Source organism: Balaenoptera musculus, chromosome 18 (assembly GCF_009873245.2).
Source record: "Balaenoptera musculus isolate JJ_BM4_2016_0621 chromosome 18, mBalMus1.pri.v3, whole genome shotgun sequence".
NCBI lineage: Eukaryota > Metazoa > Chordata > Mammalia > Artiodactyla > Balaenopteridae > Balaenoptera > Balaenoptera musculus.
Window position 1 is genome coordinate 3,095,666 of NC_045802.1, and position 19,811 is coordinate 3,115,476.

General features: G+C 45.1%; 1 protein-coding gene across 7 annotated transcripts in view; it reads right to left on the bottom strand.

Moving 5' to 3' along the window:
• Positions 1-19,811, bottom strand: part of SPATA13 (spermatogenesis associated 13) — a 216,867-nt gene that overhangs the window by 88,576 nt on the left and 108,480 nt on the right. For 5 of the 7 annotated variants that reach the window (XM_036831292.1, XM_036831296.1, XM_036831295.1 and 2 more), the window contains exon 2: positions 12,861-12,983. The exons of 1 other annotated variant lie outside the window; for it this stretch is intronic. The gene's annotated coding sequence lies outside the window, so the exon portion shown is untranslated. Of the gene's footprint in view, positions 1-12,860; positions 13,482-19,811 lie in introns of those variants that run through there. One more of the 7 variants, XM_036831291.1, reaches the window with a different exon arrangement.

Sequence of the window (19,811 nt, forward strand, 5' to 3'; positions counted from 1 at the left end):
GAACAACTGTGCCAGGCCGATGTGAGATGTTACCAGCAGGGGGAAACCGTATGTCAGGCAGAGGGGTGTTTGAGAACACTGTACTTGCTGATCAATTCTTCTGTAAACCTAAAACTACTCTAAAAAAGGGTATAAATTTAAAACATAAAGAAACAAAGAGCTGCTTAGTAAGTGGGACGGTCAAGCCAGTGACACAGACCTTTCCTGCTTGAGAGCTTTGTGCACAACACAGAGGGTCCCCGCTCATCCAGGTAAGTGCCCAGAAACCTGCCCCTTGAGTCAGTGATCGTGCTCACCTGACCAAGGTCTTGTAAAGGGAGAACCAGCACCATTACATCACCAAGACTCAAGAACACCTCCATCAACGTCCAGACTCTGCGTGTGTCACCCCAACCTGCTGATTTTAAAGTTCACACGGAAGAACAAGGGTTGGGGTGCCTGCCCTATTCTGGGTGGAGGGGGGCAGGGAGGTGCCAGGTCAAGAGCCTCGACTTTATCACAAGGTTAAAATTGGATTATTACACGAAACCGAGCATTTTATTGCAGAAGTGAGTAGTTTGTGTAAACTGGAAGTGACTGTGAGATTCTTATGACCCACAAGTGACAGGGAGAGTCAGGGGACCTACCTGGGTTTTCGTGGAGGTCAGGGAAGGAAAGAAGCACAGAATTAATTCACAGGCCCCATGGGGAGCAGGAAAAACAACTGCCTTATAGTCACATCTCAAACGTTATGCTTATTCAACTAGGAAATTATAAAGAATAAAGTATTACTGAGGAATATTTATCTATGTGGAAAACCAATAATGCAAAGTTAAGGAGTGATAAGCCCAAAATTCAGAGTGATGGTTACCTCTCAGGAGGGGTTGTTAAACTTATACATGTTACAAATATTCTTTGTATAAATTAAATATTTAATGAAGTTGTCTTTTAGAAGATATACCAGTGTTAGAAGGATGAGTCAGCAAATACTAATAAAAATAACATATCTAATAGGACTAAGTAGCTGTACCAATCACTTGGCATCAGACAGACCCATGTTCAAATTCCTACTGCAGATTCAGCAGCCATATAGCCCTGAACAAGTGACATAGTTCCCCCATCTGGAAAAAGGGGGAAAATAATGGTATTCTTCAAGTTGGAGTTGGGTTAAATAGCAAAATGCCTGTTGAAGAGCTCAGAGGAGTTGGGCAAAGAGAATAACCGCTCCCATTCAGATCACTGACCATGTGCCAGGAGCCCTGGGAAGTACCTTACAGGCACAATCCCACTGAATTATCTCAAGGTCATATAGTAATAAACAAAGGAGATAGGATTTGAACCCATAGACAGTCTGACTCCGGTGCTAGGCTAGTAACCATCATGCTACTCTTTCTGTCTGATAAAACTCCTATATTATTATTATTAATGGTGTTGCTTACCATCATAACTATTCACGGTTTAAAAAAATTAGGTTTAAAAATTACCTATATGTGGCTAAGATGGGACTACTTGACACAAAGAACCCAAAGATGTAGAAAGCCGGGTGGCCACTGTGATCCGACATTGTCACGCGACTCTCAGAAATTCCAGTACATTCAACTCCACGCACAGGATAGGAGCCGAGCTCGATCAAAGAGGCAACGGTCTTTCCCAGCCCTCCCCTAACCCGTACCCTGGCCAGTTAACCTGGGATAATACATCCAGTTCTAAGCACCACGTCTTAAAAGAACAGACACACTGCAGATCGGTTTGGACAATGACCTGGTACCCACGTCCTTTCACAAACAGTAGGAGGATCCTGGGATGCTCAGCTTTTAACACAAATTTTAGGGATTTTCCTAGGGAAGGAGTACAGGTTTACTCACATGTGCACCCTCTGGGAGAATCAGTGCATAGAATATGGTTGCTTTCCTTCTGGGACAAAGAATTTACGAACAATCAAGGAATCAGGAACATGCGTCTAGCCCCCAGGACGGCCCAGCGGCCACAGACCGCAGAGGGCCAGGGGGCTGGATCCATCACCTCTGAGGTTTCCTCCACCTTTACGGTTTGGTGATCCTGAAAATACATACTACATCTCCTAAAAATACAATCCTTCCATAAACAGCAGACAGGGCCCTTTGGGGAGGGCACCGCCCACCGCGGACGCCCTCGGGTCATCACTTGGTTAAAGCTCCTCTGACTCTGCGGAGCCCCAGTCACCTCCCAGCGTCCACATCCTCGTGACCACAGGTGGGACAGGCCACACAGCTCCGGGCTTTGCAGAGCAAGGACATGGAGAAGAGACTGGAACAAATGCAGCTGCTCACTTGCTGAGCCAGACGTCCAGTTTTAAGTTCCCGCAAGACTTAACTTAGGAAACTGGCGTGAACTGAGCTGCCCCAAGAATGAGGCAGCACGATGCTTCCACGGTGACCCCAGGCCACACTTCAGCAGACTTAACCGGGCATCGAACCACACGTATCCAGGCCCTGGTGGGAGACGCCTGCAACGTTGTTACTGAGTCTAAAGGATTTCATGACAAAGGGTTTGAGAGACCACTAGCCATTTTTTTCTTGTTTCTGGAACATCCAGCAAAGCCGTCTGTCTCTGAAATAGGCCTGCTGCTTTATTCCTGAGTCCCTGCCTGTACGGGGGGCAGGGATGCTGTGAGGACCTGACGCTGAGTACAGTCAGTTTAGAAACAAAACAAGTGAAGAGGAGAGGATGGGGTGGGGGAGGGGAGGAGCTGGAAGAACAAGGGCTCTGCTTCCAGGAAACTGAATCCATGTCACTGGGCGGCTTGAGCCAGGGACAAAGACCTGCCCCCAGGACACCCCGTGCACGCTGAGTCCCAGGCATCCTGGTAATTTCAGTGATATTAATGGTCCCTCTCTAATCCTTATACACATTTTAAACGCCCAGAAATGGAAACCCAGCAAAGGGTGGCACCTTTCACACCAGAGAGGGTCCAACAGGACCACCCAAAGGCCATTTCATTCTCTAGGAGAATGTGCCTTATTTTGACGTGCTATTTTGTGCTGATCTGGTAAGTTACAGATTAATTTGCAGATTATCTGTGGCCAGTAGAGATGCAAATTATTTCTGCCATGCAAAAAAGATAACCACAAAGGTCACGGTTTTACTGCCTGTAAGGCATTAACTGGTTTTGTCTCCAACTTAGCAAACCTTTCAGCCTTTCCTGCCAGACGGTCTAATGCTCTGATCCTCGGCACCCCAAGCCCCTGCCCTCACTCACCAGCTAGATGTCTTTCACACAAGCTCACAATGGATCTGTGGGCTAGTCACGTTTTAACACTTCGAAAATTGTACCTTGATACATTTAATCTATAGTCAATCACCACTGTCCCATTACTCTTTTCATCCTTATAATCTTCTACTGAGTCTGTGTTATGTCACAGTTTTTGTCACTGTTATCATATACTCTTAACTGTTTTATAATACAAATATTGTAGATTTTGTAGCAGTTATAATAAAAACAAAAACAACAGAAAGTTTTATCACAAAGTTAAGATTTCTAAATAACCAAGTTCCACTTTTCCAATATATCTGATCCCTGCCCACCTACACAGGCAGCTGGTTGCTTATTTCAACCTGGACTCTTTCTCCTCAAATTGGTTCTCTGTTTCTAGATAATCCAGTACTCTAGTTTAATTTAGAAATAATGCCTATTGTTGTCTCTTAAAATATGCTGCTTCCTACTGATCTGCCGATTTCTTTAGATAGCAAATAACATTTACTGAACATTAACTGCCAGACATTGTAACAGACGATCCGTGTGTTTGAACAAACAGGCAAAGAGGAAACCAGAATTGTTTTAAAAATGAGCTGCCATCGGGCTTCCCTGGTGGCGCAGTGGTTGAGAATCCGCCTGCCAATGCAGGGGACACGGGTTCGAGCCCTGGTCTGGGAAGATCCCACATGCCGCGGAGCAACTGGGCCCGTGAGCCACAACTGCTGAGCCTGTGCGTCTGGAGCCTGTGCTCCGCAACAAGAGAGGCCGCGATAGTGAGAGGCCCGCACACCGCGATGAAGAGTGGCCCCCGCTCGCCGCAACTAGAGAAAACCCTTGCACAGAAACGAAGACCCAACACAGCCATAAATAATAAATAAATAAATAAATAAATAAGAATTAAAAAAAAAAAAAAAAAGAGCTGCCATCTTTACTTGACTCTAAAAGCCATAACCCCGAGTGATGATTCTCAAAATCCCCATCTCCTCTTTATGATTTTCTACCCTCTAAGTGCTTGCTATCTTTGTTATCTCTTATTTTTCTATGCTATTATTATTGATATTATATTGCAGTATGGTACATGGACCTACTTAGCTTCTAGAGCTTCTGGAAACAAACATCCCTCTGCTCTGCTCACCCTCCCGATTCCACATCGGATGCCCCCACGGATGCAGGATCCGTGCAGTCTGGTCACTCTTGTTTCTGCTCCACACGCAGCTCTAATTACCTTCATTTCCCCCAGAGGACAGTGGGCCCTGGGACTCACAGGGGGTCCAGGGCTCCCAGCAGGAGGCCCGAGCTGGGCACTGATAGGAGAGCAGCCTGCCTCTTCTCTCTTCTCCACATCACACTGCCTCTCAGCATGGTCCCGGTTCCAGAAATTTCCAATAAGAACTTAACCATGCCTGATCCCTTGGGGGAAGCAAAGGGATGCTTAGAAAGAGCAGGTCACTTGACAGAAGTCACAGAGCAAGCATGAGAACTTGGAACACAAACTCAGGTCCTTTCAGCTGTAAACTGTCATCTTCAATGACTTAGCCACGAATATTTAAGCCCCCGGCCCCCAAATCTCCTCCACAGCACCCCTGCGTCTTTTCATTTCATGTTGACTTGATTTCTTCTATCAGGTCTTAATGATGTTTCCTCAAGTACCTCGTAGGATCTTTTAGGACTAACATATACACACTACTATATATAAAATAGATAACTAGCAAAAACCTACTGTATAGTACAGAGAACTATATTCAGTATGTATTTTGTAATAACCTATAAGGGAAAAGAATCTGAAAAAGAATATATACATACATACACACACACACACACACACACACACACATATATATATATATATATAACTGAACCACTTTGCTGTATACCTGAAGCTAACACAACAATGTAAATCAACTATACATCAATATAAAAAAAATCCAGATTAAAAAAAAGAAATCCTTCACGAAAAAAAATTAGGGATAACATCTCTATACTTTTTTATCCCTAGTTCAGGGACCAATAAACATTTATTAAATAAATGAATGGCATGGAGTAAAAATGTGTTCTATGTAAACTGGAGCATTTTTTAGTGTGCTGTGGAAAGGTGCAGCTATTTTTATTTGATTTTTTTTTTTTTTTTTTTTAACTTTGGATTTATTGATTTATTTAGTTATGACTGTGTTGGGTCTTCGTTTCTGTGTGAGGGCTTTCTCCAGTTGCGGCAAGCGGGGGCCACTCTTCATCGCGGTGCGCGGACCTCTCACTGTCGCGGCCTCTCTTGTTGCGGAGCAGAGGCTCCAGACGCGCAGGCTCAGTAGTTGTGGCTCACGGGCCCAGTTGCTCCGCGGCATGTGGGATCTTCCCAGACCAGGGCTCGAACCCGTGTCCCCTGCATTGGCAGGCAGACTCTCAACCACTGCGCCACCAGGGAAGCCCTATTTGATTTTTTTTAAAAATAAATTTATTTATTTTATTTATTTATTTTTGGCTGTGTTGGGTTTTCGTTGCTGCGTGCGGGCTTTCTCTAGTTGCAGCGAGCGGGGGCTACTCTTCGTTGCGGTGCACGGGCTTCTCATTGCGGTGGCTTCTCTTGTTGTAGAGCATGGGCTCTAGGCGGGCGGGCTTCAGTAGTTGTGGTGCATGGGCTTCAGTAGTTGTGGCTCGCGGGCTCTAGAGCGCAGGCTCAGTAGTTGTGGCGCATGGGCTTAGTTGCTCCGCGGCATGTGGGATCTTCCCGGACCAGGGCTCGAACCTGTGTCCCCTGCATTGGCAGGCAGATTCTTAACCACTACGCCACCAGGGAAGTCCCTGATCTTTTGTTTTTTAAGACTTGGTTTTATAGTAAGATAAATGTCAGTTATCTATTCTGTGCCCATCATGAGACAGAATGTAAACTCCGCGACTGTTAAAGACTGGAGTTGACAGCTCACAGTGACGTTCGCTGGCGAAGGACCTCTTGACGCCAAGCCTTCACCCCGCTGGAGCGAGCGTGTCTTCCTGCTCACCATCGTTACGGGGGCTTCACAGAAAACACCGGAGAGGTACTGAACATGACACCCCCTCACCACATTTGAGTAACACAGGAAGCTCTTGGAAATATTACCCCAGACCCCTTAAGGTGTCTTGAAAACTCTGCATGAAATTAAGTACCGCCACTTTAGTTGAATTTCTTGGCACCAAGAAATTAAATTCAAATGCAAACAGAGGCGATAAAATTAAGTTGCAGTTTCCCCTATACAGTGGTCTTTCAGATAATATGGAAAATAATTAATTTTCAATACTTGCATTAAAGAAGACACAAAATTTACAAATTATCACAGTACCTCAGGACACAGCCCCCGTCCTACAGAGAGCTACTTGCCATTAATCCAAAATATCATGTAAGCTAACACAGTCAGCCTTTCTCCTTAAACCTTTCTGGCCAACTTATTAACAGGTGTTAATATGTACCTACATTAACCAGTTTAACATCTCCCACATTCCCTCCTATCCCCAGGGAAGTGAAACTAGATATTGTTGAAGTGAAACCAACAGGTCAGTTGCTTGGAAGACAAAGAAAGAAAGAGAAACCAAAATCCTAGAAAACCCACCTCACAGATAATCAGTGCCTGAATAATTAGGAGTTTGCTAGAATACTGTATTGTTCTCGACAATAACAAGTGTTGACAAAGATGTTGGAGAAATCAGAGCCCTCTTACACTGCAGATGGGGATGTAAAACGGTGCAACCACTTTAGAAAGCAGTTGGGCAGTTCCTCAAAAAATATGAACTACAAAGTTATCATACGACCCAGCAATTCCACTCCTAAGGTATCTACCCAAGAGAATGGCAAACATGTCTACACAAAGACTTGCGCATGAATGTTTATAGCAACATTATTCCTAAGAGTTAAAAAAGTGGAAACAAACCACACATCCACCCAATGATGCACGAATAAACCAAATATAATGTACCCGTAGATCTGAATACTATTTGGCCACAAGAAGAAGCACTAATACATACTACATATGGATGAACACTGAAAATATTATCCTAAGTGAAAGAAGCCAGTCTCAACAGCCCATATACTATGTGATCCCATTTCTATGAAATGTCAAGAACAGGCAAGTCCATGGAGACTGAAAGCAGACCAGTGGTTGCCAGAGGCTGGCGCTGGAGGGAGGGGATGGGGAAACTTTCAGAAAGCTACACTGCCCTCTTCCCACAAATTTAGCCATAATTCACCCTTACAAGGTGCACTGGTTTATCTCCTGCTCCAACAGGCAAACATCTTGCAGCTGTCCTTGGACAGTACAGACGAAATCATTGACTCACGCCCAGCCGGTGAAGTCAAGACTCCACATACCTTAAGCAGGTAGAATTTTTAAACAGCAAACAAGTGATTCGGCCACGGAAGAAACCCAACTCAGCACAGTGACCAACTCAGTCTGAGTATCACCGATGCAGTCATCAAAGGACCACAGTTCGAAAACGGCCACAGGTTAAGAAGACGTGAAGTAACTGTCTTTTCAAAAGTCATGTGAGGGGGAGGTTGGATGAAAAATCAGTGATCCAACGCCACAGTCTGTGAACGACTCAGATGTCCACAGGAACCAACTACCGCCGTATCAATAGCCGCGTCCCCCCCGCCGGCCACGTCCCGACTCTCGCAGGGCTGCTCCTCCTCCAGCAACGGGCCCGGACTCTCCTCTCCAGGTCCTGCCCTGCTCTTGCAGGCCAGAAGGGAAAGAGAAATCTCAGCGTGATGTTAGCTACATGAGCTTTCCTTTCTTTTTTTTTAAAAAAAATCCTGTTCTGAATGACAAAAGTTCAGGACACCTAGAAATGCACATTTAAACCACCGCGTCTACGGGCACTCACCCGACATAATGTGCATTTCAGCTCCATGTACAACTGGGGTCTCACCACTCTAGAATCTGTTCTTCGAGGACCCTCTCCATGTTCGGGGGAAGCTGCCAGAGCCCACGTAACCAGAGGCAGTGGAGACCCATGAGGCGCCGTCAGGGCCTAAAACGAGGGCCTGTAGGTGGGAAGATGGACAAGACGCTCGCACAGCTGAGGCTCCCACACTCTCTTCTCCAATTCCCGCCCCTCTCCTGTGTCCCTACGGTCCTCAGGACCCCTCCCGTCCGGACTTCTCTCAGTGGATCCCCGTTCCCTGCTGACTCATCTCACCTCGCTGCTCGGAAACGCTACGAGGGACCAGGCTACATGAGCCCTGCCCGTCGCTGTAGCTCCATCACCCAGCACTCATGTGCGTGCGGAGCCCTCGACAGAGGACTGTCCGTGGGGGGGGAACTGCTGCCCGTTTACTCCTGCCGCTGCCTCGCTGCGTTCGGAAACCTCTCTTGCTATACTACTGCCGACGTGCTACTACTGCCCGGCACCAAACCAAAGGCGCCCTCCCCACCTCCCCCCCGACTGCCCCGCAGCCTGGGACACCGTGACCCCCGCTCTTCCCCAGGCTCCTGGCACGCCCCGGCCGCTGCTCTACCTGGCGCTGCTCCCGTCTATTCACCTCCTCATCAGCTGCCCTCTGTTCCACACGGGGGTTTCTCCAGCTCCGTGCGCCCGAGGGGCCACTCACCGCGCCCCCTTCCCTGCTCGGGGAGGAACTCTCCTAAGAACCAGGGGCGTCTCCACCAGGACCCACGGCCTCTTCTCAGCAGCCCCCGAGACAAGGAAACCTCCAGCGTCCCCTGCTAACACTGCCCGTTCTCCCCGCTGTCCACACCCATGGCTGGAGAACACCCCACGTTCCCCCCGCCATGTCCTCACCGGTCTCCCGCCCGCACCCCCAGGTCCTGTGTCCACGTCCACACCCACGCCCCCAGCCTCGGGCTGCGCTACTTCTCACCAAGAGCTGTGATCATTTTCCTGCTCTCCATCCATTCCGCACTCAATGCCATGTCCTCAGGGAAAGGTCCTGAAGTGTGTCCCCAGTCACAGCCGGCACCTGCCACGCTCACGTCCCTTCCCGGGTCGAAAGTCAACCTCCGCAGCCTGGTTCTCGGGCCCTCATGGTTCACACCCGCCCTGACTCACACCGACTTTCACAAACCGTAAGGAACTCCCGGGACGTGCGAGGCCCCGAGCCGGGTGTTCAGAAAGCAGCAGGCGGAACAGGACTGTCTCATCCGGCCCCGTGCGGACGCCCTGCACCTCAGTCCGCCCGCGGCTCGCAGGTCTGCGCTGTCCCCCCCGCACGGAGGCCTCCGCGGCCTCTCAAACTCCGCCGAGACCCGCCTCCCGCGCCTCTCCTCCCCAGACACATCCTCCGCGCTCCCCGCCACCCCGGCCACCCCACCAGGCCCCGGGAGTGGGCAGACCAACTCTGTCCCCTGGAGCCCGAGGCAGGGGACACGGCCCTCTGAGAGCTGGTGGCTGGGCTCTGCCGCCACAGAAGACGTGCACAGAACTGGTTCCTGACTCAGAAGAGCCCCCGGTGTCCCGGGATGTGCGGAGTGAGTGAACGGCTGGAGCTGAGCGGGAGGAGGGCCCCAGGGCCCCACATGCTGAAGGACGTGCCCTCAGCGCGCTGGGGAGCGGGGGCGGGGCAGAGCCAGGCGGGCAGGTGCGCGGCCACCAAGCAGAGCTTCGAGGAGGCCGATCGACAGGCCATGGTTGCAGAGAATCCAGGAGTACCGACAAGAGGCCGTCGATTTGAAAATTCGGAGATCACCATTTAACCCGGAGTATACTTTCACTACTTGGATGACGTACATCAAATTACATCAAATTATATCGACTAGGGCTTCCCTGGTGGCGCAGTGGTTGAGAGTCTGCCTGCCAATGCAGGGGACACGGGTTCGAGCCCTGGTCTGGGAAGATCCCACACGCCGCGGAGCAACTGGGCCCGTGAGCCACAACTACTGAGCCTGCGCGTCTGGAGCCTGTGCTCCGCAACAAGAGAGGCCGCGATAGTGAGAGGCCCGCGCACCGCGATGAAGAGTGGCCCCCGCTCGCCGCAACTGGAGAAAGCCCTCGCACAGAAACGAAGACCCAACACAGCCAAAAATAAAATAAATAAATAAATAAATTTGTTTAAAAAAAAAATTATATCGACTAGAAGTAAGCGCAGGGGGAGGAGAGGGGCGGCTGTTCTCCAGGCCTCTGTCAGACTCTGTAGGAGGAGGCTGCAGGGACACTGGGCAGCACAGCTGGCTGAGAACCAGAGCCAGCTGGGGCCACTCAGAAAGGCAGCCACCGGACCCTCGGGGGCCACAGCGAGCTCAGTGGCCTCTGGTAATGGCCCCCGCACACCCTGAGGCGTCAGAAAAAGAGGTCTGGCACTCTCCCCTTTCTTGGGACAGTGAAGGAATTCATGGGTCTGAAAGCCTGGGAGCCTGTGACCAGTGACAGCACAGGTGACGCTGCTTTGAAAAAAGGAGTTTGCTGCCAAAGTGTCACAATGTAGAGCTCAGCGTCTGCTGGAAGGGCCTCCCGAAGGAAAAGGATTAATAAAAAGCTCTTTGTTGATTCTGCCCCGTTTGCACAAACCCGCTCCTACCCATCTGACCCACACCAAGGCCCTTTTAACTGAACAGCAGACGAAGTGTGACTTTGTGGAAATGGAATCGCTTTCTTGATAAATTAGCCAATTAGAACTTCCCCAGGACGCACAAAAGCCAAAGGCACTATGATTTCCTACCCTATCTCTTGGAATTGCTTTCTTTTTCTCTCCATTTGATGGATTTTTTCCAATAGTCCTGTTGCCCATTTCAAACAAATTGCCCCGTGGAGCCCTTCTCTCTAAAACCTGTGTTTTCCATGCAGAAAATTAATGTGCCCACTCAACTACTGTGCTTTGCTTTCACTTCCTGAAATTTAAGGCTGCAAAATCCTGAAAGGTAACTTCTCTCTAGCGAGGGGGCTGGGCACAGAGGCCTGACTCAGACCCTGATGCCAACCGAAAATCATTTCTGCTGGAGCCTTAAGTCAGGGCGCGTTGTTGAGCTTCCGTCTGTGTGCAGGTCTGGGGCTCTGGGGCACCGGGGCATCACCTTCGCTGGGCCGTTGCCCCTGCTCTTCCACCTCGCACACCCTTCCCTGTCTAAAGGCTACTTTCAGCCCCTGCACCCACAGGACGTGACCTTGGCATATCCTTGACGTGTCCTCCCCTCCTGTCCTTAGTCCCACTTCTCGTTTCTAATCACTGGTGAGGCATCGAATTTTCCTGTGGTTACTCCCCAGCTTTCTAATTTTCCACTTTTACTTTGAAATTAACTCCACATCATGTGAGCAGGTGGAGGAAAGAGAACTTTTTATCGTCCACACAGGTAAACTGTCACATCCATCTCTCCCCACTTGGCGGCAGTGATGGTTAATGTCACGTGTTCGCTTGGCTGGGCCATGGTATCAGTTATTTGGTCAAACACTAGTCTAGATGTTGCTGTGAAGGCACTTTTTAAAAATATGATGAACAGTTAAATCAGGAGACTTTGAGTCAAGCAGATGACATGACCCTCCATAATGTGGGTGGGCCTCATCCAATCAGTAGATGGCCTTAAAAGACTGAGGTCTCCCAAAGAGAAAGGGATTCAGCCTCAAGACTGCCTTTGGGGCAAGACTGCGATATCAGCTCCTGCTAGACCCTCCAGCCTGGCGAGCTGCCCTGTAGACTGTGCTGTTGCCAGCCCTGCAACTGTATGAGCTCATTCCTTAAAGCCAGTCAACTTCTCGGTCTCTCTCGCTCTCTCATTTCAGTTCTGTTTCTCTGGAAGAAACTGTTAAATCCAGGTAATCAGAAATTTTCAATAAAATGCCTCATACGATCTCTAAAATGCCATGCCTTGTATGTTGAGACAAATGATTTGCTTAAGGTTTCTGAAATGAGAGCATATTCAAAGACTAGATATGCAGAATTGTCAATAATCATGATGTCAAAAATGACAGGCTACTAATGGACTCAAAATTGAAGAAGTAAATTATTTCCAGAGGTAAAATCAAAGTCCTAACTTAATTTGGTCCTTGCAAATCTCAGTCCCTTAATTCTCTGCATTGGTTTATTTCTTACAGAATGGATTTCCAAGTAGCTTTAGAGTAAATTATAGCCTTGAATCAGAAAAATCTAAATTATAGGCCCCTAAAAAAATCATACTCATGGCAGAACGTTGCCAATAAATAAAATCCCTTGTGAAAAAAATCTTTCATAAAGCAAGCAATAAAATTTTACCTAGTGCCTGTCATGTGTGCTGGGAACAGTTATAAACAAAAGCATTTACTGTATAGCCCTTGGTCACACAAACTAGCATCTACTCAGCGCCACAAACACACGTCACAGTGAGGTGCTCTGGTCTCCATTATTAGGAAAGGCTTATATTAAGTTACATAAAAGGGGGAAATGCCCAAATTGGTAACAAATACAATTACAGAGTAGGTCCCCTGGAGAAGCAAAACATAATGTAAAATGAATGCACTTCTCGAAAGACTGATTCCCAGCGCCTGCCCTGAAAGGCGTGATTTATTTCCTGGGGAACAACTCATATATCCACTCAAATTCTGTAACAGTAAAGCAATGCTTACTTTTGATACACGCTACCACTTGACCTTAAACTCAGAACAAAAATAAAACAATGGGTTTTCCTTTCACTCCGATCTCCCTTAAGATAACGAAAGAACTATTTCATTTAAAAACAGCAGACTGGACCCATCCTACCTTTCCAAGTCTTCAAAAGGCCACCACCGAGGTCACACCACAGTAGGGATGAATTTATTTTAGGTCCTGGTCGCTCAGCAGGAGAGCTCAGACCATGAAATTATCAGAGCTTTGAACTTTGTCCTGCACAGAACACAAAAACCCACCAGTGTGATTTGTAGGTTCATGCTGCTGCCTGGCATTAAGTTAATGTATAACAACAATTACACATCAGAGAGAAAAAAAATCAACAAGTTAAATATACACTCCAGAAAAACCCAAACTAGCAACAACAATGAGAATGTGATCATCTTGGCAATGCGGCTGGCCCTATCTGTATGTTTCCCCCTCTTTCCCATACGTGGGAGGGTGCTTGCTTGGGACCAGGCAGTGGGTGTGTGGACAGGTGACAGCTGGGCCCACCTGTGACCCAGTCAACAGGGGCGGTTCTGTTCAGCTGCATCATTTGGGTTTCAGGACAAAAGCAGTCTGACTACTTGGGTTTGGGTAGAACCAAAAATTCTTCCCAGAGGATTTTCTGTTGGGAATTTCAACATTCAAAGGAGTTTAACACTGATTTCTCAAAATCAGTCATTCTCAGTGAGCACAGATACCACATACTTCTTCAAAATCAGTCATTCAAACATGGCGGTCAACACTGCCATGAATAAAGAAGGAGCCAGTCATTATATGAGGTGATTTGAAAACAATAATGAATATAATTCAACTCTCAAATTACTACATGCCTTTCTTTCTAGTGTGAATGTAAACTCAGGTTTTTGATTGTGGATACCTCAAAGATAAGAGAAGTCCTTCTATATTAGGTGGGAATCTTTTATATCTAGTTCCCCATGGATGTTTAAAGACACTGTAATGTAAAATGTACAATGAAAATCTAAATGGAGATGATGTTTGTCACTGATTTAAAACATTCCTATAGATCACCATAAGTTAAGCGTTCAGGGAATCATTCTTTGTATTCAACTAAGACAGAGGATCATTCTAAATTTTAAATTGCTTTTTAGGATAAAAAGATGGTAGTTCATTAAAATCCTGATAAACATTCACTAAATCGACAGAAGTCTTGAATATTAGTTGGCATGTTTGAAATAAGTACATCTTCATCGATATCCAAGAAAAGGATAGGTAACTCTTCCATAAGATGTTATAAAATTAATGTATAATACATCCCTGTTTACTAAATAATTAGCCTCCATTTTGTAAACCATAGAAATCACATTTCTCAGATCATTCTACCAGAAGAACAAGAATCCTTCTGAATTCCTGTAATCTTTATTTTGATAGAGAATCACAGGTGGATTGTTAAAGGTTTATTTAGGCTATGTGGGAACTTAATATATGTTAATTAATAAGACTGAATGATTTTTAATACGTTTTAAGAAAAAAGCAGCAGCTAGTGACTCTTCACTTAGTACTTTATGTAACTTCTCACAACAGTCCTGTGAAGGAAATTAGCTTTTCTGGGTGACTTTTAACAAGTTACCTAACCTCCCTGAGCTTAGTCTCCTTCACAGGGTGCGAGTACTAATGTCTGCTCACTGTGTTGTATGTAGGAAGTGAACCAATACATGAAAAACCCAGGTAGCACCATTTCAGAGGATGCTTGCATGATCATTTTAAAAATCGCACAGGGCAAGATCAGGATTTGAACGAATGCTCTAAATTTCCAATCCCAGTGTGGAGAGCAATGCAGGTCACCTCTCTTCCTCCCCCAGGCCAGGTGCGCCAACAGGTAAGGCCACCGTCAGCCAATGGAGAGCGTTATAAAGTAATACATGCCTTGATTTGGATCTCTGAAAACTTTCCACGTAGAAAGAGTTCCAACTTTTGGACATGACGCTTTTTCGGGTACTAAGTTTAAGGAGTGAGGATGCCTGGTCAGATGTTTCTAGTTCTGCCACCAACCTTGGTTTGCTTTGATGGCATTTTCCACAGGGAAGAGTTATGTCTACATGGAAGGAAGTTTGCATTCATTATATTTGACTTATAGGTGAAAAATGTATGTTCAATTTATGTGATTTTTGAAACACTCAGTCCTCTGCTAAAACAACCTCAACATACAAATCAAAGAAAACAAAATGAAGAGATTTAGACTCAGTAAGAGAAAGAACTCAAGAGAGTACTGGAAATAATAACTCAAAAAAAAAAAAAGAGAGAGGCTTTAACGTTTTGCTAGGAAGTCATGTGTGCACGTAGAAATCTTTCTCTACCTTTGCTAGCCAGTTACCATGAGCAGGAAATGTATGTGAGTAGATGTCTTTCTCGAGAAGCCCCATAAAACCCGATCCCAAATGCAGCAATGACAATCATGGTGCCCCTTGCCCCCTGTGAGGCCCCCCGCCAGCACGCAGAACAGTGCCACAACATGCGGGTCACTGCGGTACACACCCCCAGCCCACCCCCCGGGGTCTCGTCAGGTGCGTTTGGACAGACTAGGTCTTGTTTAATGGGTCTGCTTAACGATACAGAACAACACAGTGAGTTTTCTAATGCCGATAAAATCTGCACGGCAAACTGTAACCCCATTAGTAGCACCCAAAATTACTAGAAATGAAGGTTTTGAAAAATTAAGGGATACAGCTTAAGGAAGGATAAAGACAGGACCATAAAAAATCATAGCATTGAAGTCACGCTTATCTCATCTTTACACTAAGGGTGGTGGGAAGACTCAGCCTTTCTAGAAATAGCTTGCATGTCACCCAGCCAGGCTTCCTTCCCAAGGCGGGATTCCTCCTACAGGGAAGAAAAAAAAAAAAAAAAGAAACCGAAGAGGAGTTTTCCACAAGTAGGTTAATAATTTCAACGCAACTTTTCACTCAGACATGTATCGGCTGCGAGGCTATAGCAGGTACTGATGACAAATACGGGAGCACAGTCACTTAACCCTCAGCTCTTACTAAACGCAGCCCCTGTGTGAAGTGCCCCTCATGGAGAACCTCTCTGAACCCTCGGAAAGGCCCTAGGACCTTGGCCCTAGGATCCTGTGCGACAATCAGGGAGCGGGGAAAATCACGCGCCAGTGAGTGCCGGAACTTGGGCCCAGGCCGGCTGACTCTGGAGCCCATGACCTTAGGCATTTCCTCAAGGGAAAATTACATTCTTTTACAACAGCTTCCAGAGACATTCCAAAGAATTATTAGAAAAAAAGAGTACTCCTTTGTCAAAGAATTTAATGAGGAAAAATTTCAGCTAATCAGCTGTTAAAATTTCATATACTGAACCAAATCATCTATTATTTCAAACAAATACTAGAATATGGTTAATACTAGATAAATATTAAATATGAATATTAAAATATGGCTAATATCAGCTTCATTCTTTAAAAGGAGCTTAAGCCATCAGTTATTAACAGTCATTATTTATTGGTAACTAATTGCACAAAGAATTGGGGGTCTGGGGGGAAAGGGGAGTGACTGTTAGTGGGCATGGGGGTCTCTTTTTGGGGCAATGAACATGTTCTAAAATTGACCGTGGGGATGATTCGCATGACTCTGTGAATATAATAAAAACAATTTAATTCTGCACCTTAAATGGATGAGTGGCACAGTATGTCAATTATATTTCTTTTTTTTAAAAATTGTAGTTGTATTAGTTTCAGGTGTACAGCAAAGTGATTCAGTTATACATATCTATCTATACTTTTTCAGATTCTTTTCCCTCATAGGTTATTACAAAATATTGAGTATGATTCCCTGTACTATACAGTAGGTCCTCATTGGTTATCTATTTTATATATAGTAGTACGTGTATATCAATTATATGTCAATAAAACTGTTTAAAAAAGAAACAAATGAGGCTGGTGGCTTTGCTGTGGTGCCAACTCATTCTTTTTTAAAAAATTTTTATTTCATATTGGAGTATAGTTGATTAACAATGTTGTGTTAGTTTCAGGCGTGCAGTCCATTCATTCTTAATAGAGTAAGAAGGTGGTAACAGGCAGGAATGGTGAAGAATGAACCACAGGGTTACAATCTCAGCTCAGCCATTAGACAGAATGTGCCAGCTCAGGTCATTATTTAAACTTTCTGATCTTCAATATGTGCATCTTTCTTATGCAGAGAATAATGCCCTCCCAGCACCGCATGGCACACAGTAGGCATGCTTGTTATGGTACTTGTTATTACTAGTACTGTTAATCACTATATACAAGTAATGTCAGGTACACACTGCTATATTTAAAATAGATAACCAACAAGGGCCTACTGTACAGCACAGGGAACTCTGCTCAATATTCTGTAATAACCTAAATGGGAAAAGAATTTGAAAAAGAATAGATACATGTATATGTATAACTGAATCACTGTGCTGTACACCTGAAACTAACACAACATGGTTAATCAACTGTACTTCAATATAACATAAAAATTTTTAAAAAAACAAGTAATGTCATAATTGTGGAGTAAAACAAGCTCTTACTACAAGAAGACAGATGAATGTTTCTCAGACGTTTCTAAAAGATCTCTATTTGTGGCAGCCATATCATAAAGCAGCTCAGTGAACTGCTGGTAATTCAACACGCATTTTTAAAAGCATGCTCAGGACTGGCAAGCACGGGTTTTCAGCTTGAATTTCATAGCTCTCATGCCGTTTTGGCCTACACGGGGAGTTTTTTAAAAACCGAATTCATTTTCAATATTTAAGAATAGAGAGATTTCGGGCTTCCCTCGTGGCTCAGTGGTTAAGAATCCACATGCCAATGCAGGGGACACGGGTTCGAGCCCTGGTCTGGGAAGATCCCACATGCCGCGGAGCAACTAAGCCCGTGCACCACAACTACTGAGCCTGCGCTCTAGAGCCCGCGAGCCACAACTACTGAAGCCCGCGCACCTAGAGCCCGTGCTCCGCAACAAGAGAAGCCACCGCCATGAGAAGCCCGTGCACCGCAACGAAGAGTAGCCCCCGCTCGCCACAACTAGAGAAAGGCTGCACGAAGCAACAAAGACCCAACACAGCCAAAAATAAATTAAATAAAAAATAAAACATTAAAAAAAAGAATAGAGAGATTTCACTTGCATTAAGATTTCTGGATTCTCTTGGAAAATAAGAAAGTTTGCTAACACTGGGCCACCTTCCCTTGGGACCCGACAGGCAGAACCTACTGAGTTTCCATCCAAACGGCATAGCTCCTGTTACATGCCTGGCCCCAGAAGGCAAACGCATTTGCAGCATTGGGGCTGTCACAGATACAAAGACCACCGGCCACAGCTCTCTACCCACTGGAGCTCAGAGACCAGCCAGAGACGACAGTGAAAACAGCCATAACTAAATAGGCAGGGTCCCTTATGATCACCCAGATTCACTTCACGGACAGGGAAACAAGGCTCAAAGAAGTTACGTGATTTATCTAAGGCAAACCGTATCGGCCAGACCAACGGATACATGCCTGAATTGTTATACAGGCATTTGATCACTTTCTTCCAAATATCTCTAAGAACTTAATGTCACAGTTAAAAATAATGGTGAATCAGGGAAGTACAGCGGTGTCCACGTCCGCCATGCTGTGATTAACTGAGGAATAACAAAGAAGTTGAATAGACCATTTTCCGCTTCTTTTTATACTAGGAAGAAAGGAGGAGGCTTGTTAATAAAATGATAAACAATAAAGCATGAGCTTGTTATTTTTTAACAATTAATAGTCTGTCAACCACCTATAATGGAAGAGAATGTAAAAAAAGAATATATATGTTTATATATGTATGTATAACTGAATCACTTTGCTGTACACCTGAAACTAACACAACATTGTAAATCAACTATATTTCAATAAAATCTTTTTTTTTTTTTTTGGCCGCCCCACGCTGCTTGTGGGATCTTAGTTCCCTGAACCTGGGCCTCCTGCAGTGGAAGTGCGGAGTCCTAACCACTGGACCACCAGGGAATTCCCAATAAAAATTTTTTAAAATAAAAGTAAAATATCAAAAATAGATTATCAACCAATCATCTACCATTTATTTAGATATATGGAACTTCTTTAGAGAATTAACAGAAAACACGGTGATTAAATTAAAGAGCCCCAAGGGGACAGAAAGAAGACAGGACCATTTCCAGGGTTCATGCCAGGTTCCTGTGTGCTTAATCTGTCCTTGGACTGGCCTGGCCCCATTAATCAAAGCAACTGGTTTTCTGGGAGAATAACATGTTTTCGTGATCTGAAAAAGAGATATTAAAGGGAAACTGTGATGTCATTGGGAAAAAGAAAGCAAATACTATGATACATTTAACTGTATTTTCTCACTTTTTGTTGTGTCACATGAAAAGTAATAGACCAAGGTCTTTGCTGCCCTTCTATAATTATACCTGGTTAAACAGGTTAAACTAATAGTGTGTTTACAAAACGATGTGAGGTAACTTCAGTATTGACACTGATACCGGATCTGTTTGTATTTAAATTCAACATGACTTATGTAGATATTCTTTATATAGTTGTGTTACTGAAAAAATGATGTAAATAAAAGTTTTCAGTACACATGGAAGCTTCTATTTCTTAAGAAATAATACATAAAAATGCATATAAGGTTTAAGAAATTTATACTTGGCCTCTATCTTTATAACAATCAGACTTAAGAAAGAAAGAGTACACCAGGGGCTAAGCAAAGCCAGATCTCCTGCACTCACTACAGTGCCTGGCACACAGGAGACCTGCAAGAAATGCCAGGCTTTTAACTGAAAGTGACTATGCAACCGTGTAATAAAACAGTTTCCCTGCACAGCATATTTAATACTGTCTTTCATATTTAAGTTGCAGCATCTGAAACTAAAATCATCTTCAAGGTTTAATTTATTCTTATGTTTTCCAGTAATCAGTCTTTGTGGAAGCCATTGAGATTTCTAGGTTTTTCTTCTGTGGGAGAATCAAAAATACTTAAGTCCATGTCTCTCTAGTTTATTTTTATATTCTCAGGAACTAACACCAGGTCTGGAATAGAGGAATTACATAACAAACTTTTTAGA